Source organism: Arachis ipaensis, chromosome B01, assembly GCF_000816755.2.
Source record: "Arachis ipaensis cultivar K30076 chromosome B01, Araip1.1, whole genome shotgun sequence".
Lineage (NCBI taxonomy): Eukaryota > Viridiplantae > Streptophyta > Magnoliopsida > Fabales > Fabaceae > Arachis > Arachis ipaensis.
The window spans coordinates 445,743-455,285 of record NC_029785.2 but is presented as its reverse complement, the minus strand read 5'-3'; positions in this window follow the sequence as shown (position 1 = coordinate 455,285).

Here is a 9,543-nt window from a genome sequence, read left to right as displayed (position 1 = left end):
ACAAAGACATATATATATATGACCGGTTTATTTCCAACCAAAATTGTGATTTGTGTGAAAAACTAGGAGACAAGAGGTGGAAACTCAGGTGCAGTCGACTTCACGTGAAGTTGATAGCTGAGAGTCGTCAGATGATTTGATTGATTTGACTAAATTTTCATCTAACGACTCTCAGCTATTAACTTCACGTGAAGTCGATTGCACCTGAGTTTTTACCGAGACAAGAACCTCTGTGACCTTATTATTTTGAGAAAGCTGGACCTTTTAAATAAAAAAAATCAGCAAATATTAATTGAATTAATTTTGCGGTGGTTTTATTTAGAATTTGTGAGAGTTTAGCGTAATGTTTACAAAAGAACCAATTGTTACTGTTACTATTTCTTTCCCATTTTTATTATTATATTTTTATCTACAATATTTTTAGGTGGCTACTCCAATAAAGATTTTATGATTGTCATCATGTGAAGATATTTCATTTTGACCATTGGATAATAAATTGTAGGGCTTGATTTTTATTTGAAGTAAAAGTGTTACCTTTATTTAAAGTGTTGCTAAACAAATAAGTTACACTTTTTAAACAAGGATCATCATGAGAAGATGTTTTTGGCATCTTCATAGGAGTAGTTGCCATATTTTTATTGTGTTATTATGTTTTACCATTATTATTATCCTTTTTTTTTCCTCTCAGTCTTAACAAAAATCATCCGCTAATACAAAAAAGAAACATCCATTACCACCATGACGTAGGGAAGGTTTGGGACGATCGGCGGCATTGATTTCGCAGAGCATAGATATGACTAAATGCATGGGAGAAGAGGACCATTTTCTTGGTCCAGAATGTGCAGCGTGACGTAGGAGGAGAAGAGGACGAACAGTGGTGTAGGAGAGAAGAAGACGTAGCGGCGACGTCGGTTGCAGAAAACACAAGGGCGGCGCGACTGTGGGGAGCAGATCAGAGACAACAGTGTGATAGCGTGCAGAGTAGGAGAATGAGGCGGCTGCTTTTTTTTTTTTTTGAAACTAGGGTTACGAGGAGTATAAATGAAGTGGATTTTTTTTAGTGGCTTTGGGTCCAGTCCAATAGGAATTGGCAGGAGTTGGCTGGACCCCTTGTTGGTTACCTAGCGGAATTGGGTAAGAGAAAATTTTGAGATTAAAAACAGAACGACTGAGCTCTCTCTCTTCTGCGAAGGAGAACAAGAACAAAACTTAACTTCTTGAGGGCTACCGTCACCGTGTTAGTTTGGGCTGTGAACTGCAATGGCCCTCCTTTGCTCCTTGATTCCTCTCCTCTGCGCCCTTATCATTGTTTTTCTGTGCTTGTTTGTTTGTTGTTACTCCTATTTTTTAGAGATAGATCTAGATTTGAGATCCAGCTCTAAATATAAAATAATCTCTTTGTGGTTGTTCTCTTCCCAATGTGAGGTATTAGTCCTTTTATGGGTGTTTTGGATATAATTTTATAGAGCAAGGATAAAGATTCAACGAGGAGAACATTTCGTCTATGAAAATATTTTCATATTCGAAAAGCTTTTAGATTTATTCAGAAAAAAAGAGTAGAGATTTTTCTGTGTTGTAGCACTTTTTGTGTAGATTGTGATTTATCTATTTTCTTATATAATTCTTTGTAATTAAATTTTGTGCTTTCTCTTAGACTTTAGTTTAACATAAAATTTATCTATTTTTTTATTTAATTTCAAATCTAATATATAATCTGTAGTTTATAAATGCTGTTTAATTATTTTCTTAAATGAAAGTTTTTCTTCTATAAAAAAACACTACACACTACTAGAAACACGGGAGTTTACCACGGGAAGATACCCACGAACGAGAAGTAGTGACAAATCTGCATGACCGTGGTAATCACTTGCAACGTCTTACATTTCTGTGGCTAAATTGTGCAGAAGTTTTCTACGTTCTTGTTTGTCCATAGCCAACTTGAGCTGGACACTCTCAATTACCACAGATCCAATGTTCATCATGGCAAAATCAAACCTCTCGACCCCAAATTGTGCAGAGGTCTCCCACGTTCTGTTTCTCCATCCCTTTAAAAAATTTTATAAGCAGTTCCTACTTTTTCCAAATTTAAATCCTAATAATAAATTCAATTTTTCAGGGTGCAGACTTACCCAGTTTGCTGATCGTTGGTTTCTTCTCTCTCCTTCCCAATGCTTCCATTTTCAATTGATAAGGTATGCATTAGTTGGAATAGTATAAAAAAGTACATGCTTATAGCTCTACTTTTTATCCGTAGTCTTTCTGTCTGTTCCAATGCTTAATTCACAATATGCATTAGTTGGTGAAAGGTATCAGATCCCAGCAGAGAGAGAGAGATGAAGAGAAGGTTCTGGATATAAGAGTGTGTATATATTATGTTGACTAACTAACTACAGTTATGGGCTTAATGTATTTATATACACACTATACTAACTATGACTGATTACTGGCTATACAGGTTATTAGTAGCTAATTGTAAGCTATCTATACTTTACTCCTTTCATCCCCCGTCAAACTTAGGGTGATGAAATTATGCAGCCTAAGTTGGTTGTGAAATTCCAAAAATTTGGTAGAGGAGACAGCTTTGGTCATTATGTCTTCCACTTGAGCATCACCAGGAATGTGAGTGACTCAGAGTCTTCCTTTTGCAACATGATCTCTGAGAAAATGAATATCAAGCTCAAAGTGTTTGGACCATGAGTGTTGCACCGGATTAACTGCCATAAGCACTGCTCCTTGATTATCACAGTATATCATAGGAACAGGCAGTGTAATATGAATTTCAAACAAAAACTTTTTGATAGCAAGTAGTTCAGTGGCTAAGTTGCACGCCCCTCTGTACTCAACCTCTGTGCTGCTGCGAGAGACTGAGGCTTGCTTCCGGGAGGACCAAGAAATTAGGTTCGATCCAAAATAGACACAAAAACCAGAGGTGGACTTTCGATCTTCAATATCTGAGGCCCAATATGAGTCAGTGTAGCCAGCAAGCTTGAAAGAAGGTGCTGGTTGAAGATGCAAGCCCAAAGTAACGGACCCTTGAAGGTACCGAAGAATACACTTTACGGCTTTTCAATGTGGCTTTCGAGGCTGCTGCATGAACTGACAAACCTTATTAACTGGATATGCTAATTTAAGCCTGGTCACAGTAAGATACTGAAGGCTTTCTACAATAGAACGCTAGAGACTTGGGTTCTCAAATAGATCACCATCAGTGGATGTTAACTTCAAATTAGATGTCATAGGTGTGGGAAGTGGCTTGCAACTTTCTAAACCAGCTTTCCTTAGAACAACCAAAATGTATTTGGATTGGGTGAGTAAAAGGCCATTGCTAACCGGTCTAACTTCAATCCCCAGAAAGAAATGCAAATTACCCATGTCTTTAAGAGAAAAACTAGCATTAAGCTGCTGAATAAGAGTAGAAATAGCAGTGACTGATGTTCCTGTTACAATAATATCATTCACATAAAGTAGAATGAAGATAGTGCCTGAAGATGTAGCCTTGTAAAGAAGAGAGACATCGAATTTTGTTGCTGTAAAGCCAAGCCTTTGCAGTTCACCTGTCAACCTTTCAAACCAGACCCGCGGCACTTGCTTTAAACCGTAAAGGGAGCGAGTCAGCTTGCACACTAAATTAGAATCATCAACTTCGTAACCATAGGGCTGTTGCATATAAACTTCTTCACAAAGCTCTCCATTAAGGAAAGCATTATTAACGTCTAACTGTTTGATAGGCCAGCCATGAGTAAATGCAATAGTGAGCAGAATCCTTATGGTGGTAGGGCGAATAACAGGGCTAAAGGTCTCTTTAAAATCAATCCCTGGTCGTTGATGAAAACCTTGAGCTACGAGTCGTGCCTTGTATTTGTCTATAGAGCCATCCGGGTGATACTTTACACGAAACACCCACTTGCTGCCAATGGGTTTTCGGTTTACAGGCAACTCAACAAAATTCCAAGTATGATTTCTCATTAAGGCAGCATATTCTTCATCCATGGCTTGCTTCCAATGAGGTATGGAAAGGGCTTCTTTTGCTGTTTTTGGTACAAGCTGCTTGAGTTCAGCTAAAAATAATTTGGGTCTGAGCTTACAAGTTTTAGCTCTCGTGACCATAGGATGAGTGTTTAAGGTAGGACAAGGTCTAGGCGGAGATGGGGGAGGGTTGGATTGAGTTGAATTTGGTTCAGGCTGAGGGGGTAATAGAGGTGAGGATTGTGGTGGAGGGTTATTTGTGGGAGTTGGTGTTGGGATAATTGGAATTGATGGTATAGGTTGAGGTATGGGGATAGGTTCGGCTGTGGTGGTAAAGAAGCCATAGCTGGGATCATTGAATGGGAACACTTTCTCTTCAAATATCACATTTCGGGTAATGAGTTTTTTGCCGGATTTCGTGAGGCACTTGAACCCTTTGTATTGTGGTGCCAAACCTAAATATACACATGCCTCTGACCGAAATTGCAGCTTAGTTTTGTTATAGGGCCTAGTGTTGGGAAAACACAAGCACCCGAAGACCTTTAACATGTCCAAGGACTGAGTTCTACCAAAAAATTTTTGGTTTGGGGAGCTAAACTTCAGAACAGCTGTGGGCAAAAAATTGATGAGGTGACAGTTACAAAGGCTTCTCCCCAGAATTTCATTGGCAAGCCGGCTTCAGCAAGAAGGGTGAGTCCCATTGTAGTAATGTGCTGTTGTTTTCACTTTGCACTACCGTTCTGTTGGTGAACATAAGGACAAGAGAACCTGTGTTGTATGTCTTCATCACTAAGAAATTTCGTTAGAGCAACAAATTCTTTAGCATTATCAGATTGAATTTGTTTAATCTTTACACTTAGTTGAAGTTCTACCATTTTCTTAAACTGCATAAAGACATCATGTACTTGAGATTTATGATGCAACAAATATATCCAAGTGAATTTAGAATAAGCATCAAGAAAATGTACATAATACCGAAAGCCATTTATTGAAGGAATGAGGGAAGGTCCCCAAATATCAGTGTAAACAAGCTCTAATGGACTAGTAAATTTTGTACTTGAAATATTGAAAGGAAGCTGCTGGAATTTTCCAAGATAGCATGAACTACAAATCAAATCAGGGACTTTGAAGGGAATATTGTACGATTTCAAGACTCTTACTAAAACATTAGTGGAAGGGTGACCTAAGCTTAAGTGCCAAAGGCGAAAATTTGTATTTTCTTGAATAGTGGTGACATTTGCAGCTGGTAAAATCAGGCTTTTATTGTTCGGTCCAAAGGAATAAAGGCCATGATCAACTGTTCCTCGGAGAAGCGTCTCCTTGGAATCCTGACATTTCACATAGCAAGCATCAGCATGAAATTCAATCCAAACTTTATTATCACAAACAAATTTGTGGACACTAAGAAGATTCTTTGTTAAATCAGGTACATGCATTAATTTTTACAGTCTAAAAGTTCTTGAAGCTGAAAATGGTTTAAGTAAAGAGCTACCAACATTAGAGATGTGTAAAGAGTTACCATTCCCCACTTGCACCTGCTCATTGCCTCTATATGGATAATATTCTGTGAATTGCGAAGCATCTGGTGTCATATGGTGAGTCGCTCCTGAGTCGGGGTACCAATTCGGATCAAAGATAGTGCATGATGAAGCTTGTGTGTCTGTGGTGGTGAGATTGGCTTGTGCTTTAAACTGTCCACCGAAAAATTCCTTATTGAACCTGTGCCAATAGTCCATGGCTGAATGACCATATTTCTGGCATAGTTGGCATGTAGGCCTCTCCTGAAAGGATCTGCCTCTGCCTCTTCCTCTAAAATTATAGTTGTTGCCACCTCCATAGTTGTTATTCATGTGATTTCTTCCAGCTCCTCTGTTATAGCCTTCAATAAAGTGTCTATTTCCACCATTTTCTCTACTATATCCTTCATTGTTGAATTTTCTTTGTGCTACATTTGCTTGAATCACAGCCTTAGAATTTCAAAATTTCTCAATCCACTCTTCTTGAGCTAACAACATCGATTCAAGAACATCAACGTTTACTGGAGTTTCTCTAGTATTGATCGCTGCTATGAACGGACTATATTCTTCCGATAAACCTCTCAAGATCACATTTACACATTTAGTTTCACTCATCTGAATCCCTATAGATGTCAGAGAGTCAACAATTTTCTTGATTTCTAATAGGTACTCAGACATTGCACTTTCTTTCTTTACGTTGCTCAGTTTATTTCTCAATTGATTCTCTTTTGCGCTAGTTTGTGAGGCAAAGAATGTCTCTAACCTTTTTTAAATCTGGTATGAAAACGTGCACCTAACCATTCTTGCGGTGAGCGACGGCGTCATTGATGCGAGGAGCCAGGTCTTCAAAAGTGCGTCTTGTCTCTTCCATAGCTTGTAATCGGGTGAGATTGTTCCACTTCTTCAATCTTCCTCTGTTCTGAACATTCCTGGAATTCTTTCTCCAAGAACATGATCGATGAGATCATATCCTTCGATGGTTGATTCGGCTTGGTCCTTCCACGGCAAGAAGTTGTCTCCGTCGAGCTTGATTCCAATCGGGTTGTTGAAGGCTTGAATTCTTCTATCACTTGAGTCGGCTATTATTGAGGATCTGTCTCTGATACCATGAAAGGTATCAGATCCCAGTAGAGAGAGAGAGAGAGAGAGATGAAGAGAAGATTCTGGATATAAGAGTGTGTGTATATTATGTTGATTAACTAACTACAGTTATGGGCTTAATGTATTTATATACACACTATACTAACTATGACTGATTACTGACTATACAGGTTATTAGTAGCTAATTGTAAGCTATCTATACTTTACTCCTTTCAGTTGGAAAAGAGTACATGTTTATAGTTCTAACTAATTCCATAAACTAATAACTATGGTTAATTGGAATATTGACTAATTTAATTACTAATTATTAATTAAATTCATGTAGGTCTAATAGTTAGAAGTAATATATTTATGTCTATTTTGTATTTGTCTTTTGCTTTTAATCCATTACCTCCGATTTTACAGTTTTGCAGATCAACTAATTAATTTCAGTATTAACTCTTATTTTGATAGGGAAGACGATTTAAATTGGGGGTATGTGAAGTGAATCAAAATTAATATTTTTTTTATATTTTGTTTAAATTTACATCTGTTTTAAATTGTTAAATGCTATAGTAGATACTATGTTATTTGGTTTGTTAACTGTTGGAGTTAATCTGTAACAGAAACTTCAAAGGCAAAAGAACATCCTCCTGAAAAGTCATGTCTATTAATTTTTAATCTTTTATTAATTTATATGAATTTGATTAATTGTCTTAATTATAAAAAAATTGACTAATTATGTTTTTTTTCTATAATAAATTATGTACTATATAGAAGATGTAACAGCCCAGACCACCCGCTAGCACGATATTGTCCGCTTTGGCACACAAGGCCTCACGGTTTTGCCTTTGACGATAGGGATGATAGCTGAAGCCCCCCACACTCACTCGTCAAAACGCGTCATGCTAGGGAGAGGTATCCACACCCTTATAAGGCATGCTTCGTTCCCCTCCCCAACCGATGTGGGCCTTACAGAAGACAGTGCTGGAGGTCTTCATGTTACCGTTGGAATTCTGTCAAAGTTGGATAAAGTGATACTTTTTCAGGTTAATTTTTATGGCATCATTTTGTTTTTTATATTTCTTTAGTCAACAATGTAAGTTAATTTTAGACCTTTCTTTTTTGTTATCCCAATATGCATTCTTTTTTTTTATGGCTGCAGATAGATTCTAAACTACCAATTAACATTTTAAAAAATGTTATGCAACTGGCAACTAAAGGCTGCAAAGTAGTTGTAAATTACATCCGAAAAGTAAGTGTTGTAGCTTACTTTTTCTGATCATTCTTGAAGGAATCAAATCATAACATATTAATTTCTTATCTTAATTCCTGATCTCTATCTTGCTTAGCAGATTTTATTGGAGCACACAAAAGCAACTGGACGGGTGTATAATTTTGTGGCTGAAGTTATGTGTCCTTTTTGCTATTTACTTTGCAGAATCAAATAAGGAAAATGCATTCGAAGAAGTTCGCACCTGAGATAGAGAGCGCCTGAGACAGAAGAAGAAGAATTGCAACCGCACCTGAGAGAGAGCGAAGGAGAATGTGCCGTACCGGAAAGAGAGCGAAGGAAAATCGTGCCGCCGGAGAGAGAGGAAAGGAGAATCGTGCCGTCGGAGAGAGAGGCGCCTGAGAGTGAGAGTCAGGGAAGGAGAAAGAGGGATTTTGGTTCTAACGCGTGTAAAAGAGTGAGAGTGGGGTTTTGATTTTTAATTTTTGAATTTTGTATTCCTATACGTGTACAAAGATGGTGGCTGAAAATAGTGACTGAAAGTGGTGTGCATGTAGCACAACTCTATAATAAGACATTAAAAATAATTAAAAAATTAATTTATATTTTAATATTAATAAAATATCAAAATATCATTACGATTTATCTAAGAAATACTTTATATTTTATATGCATACGTGTCTCCGTGTCTTATAAAATTTTAAAATTTACGTATCGACGTATTACATATCGTATCGTATACCTGTATCTGTGTCAATGTCCGTGCATCATAGATTTCTACTAGATTTACAATATCTACTTTCCAACAAGGCTGGTTAAAAAAAGGGTTTGGAGAATCTCTACTTAGATTTACAATACCTAGAGCTACTTTTAGTCTTTTACAAAGAAAATGTTGCGGTGTCAACAAAAGTACAAGAAGAAGTCACAGGTAATTGAGCTTTTGTGGGAGAAAATTAGGGTGTCCAAATCATTATATTATTATATTAAACATGTGATAGGATTTACTAATTTTGTATATAAAATAATTGAAGATGGTTGATGAAAAATATATAAAACAGAGTCAACTTATTCTACTCTGCCATTTGAATAAGATATTAAACCCATACAAAAGTCTAAGTTTCATCCAAAAATATAACTATGAAATTTTAGAATTATAATTATTTTGAGGGGAATGCTAGGGGACAATGACTTTGTTGAACAATATGAACAACCACCAATCAAATAAAAACACACTACATCTCCAAATTAACTTTCTAAATTTTAATATTAAAATAATCATCCGTACACTAGTAAAATAAACATCCGATATATCTATTCTTTACATTGTTTAATATTTTCATTATTTACCTATACTTTTCCTTATTTTGACCATATTACTATATTCTTAAATCAGGGAATCTAGATATTTTATCTAGTCATGTTAAAAGAGTAATATTATAAGGTTTTTCAATTATTTAAATAAAAAATTAGCTAATTACCTTTTGAAAATATTATACTATATGGCATAATTGTTTATCCTCTTGTCCTATTTCCAAAATATTCACATTTGTATCCTATTTCTACCGTTAGTAAATCGCAGTAACTTGAGGTATTTTGTTTTAAAACAAATAGATTACAGTAGAGAAAAGTGATTTACTCGTTCCATAATATGTGAATAAATTGCACATGCTCGAATTAGTTATTACATAAAATTTAAATTTCCAAAACCAATGAGATTTAGTTTTTTTTTTTTTTTTGGCACAAAAA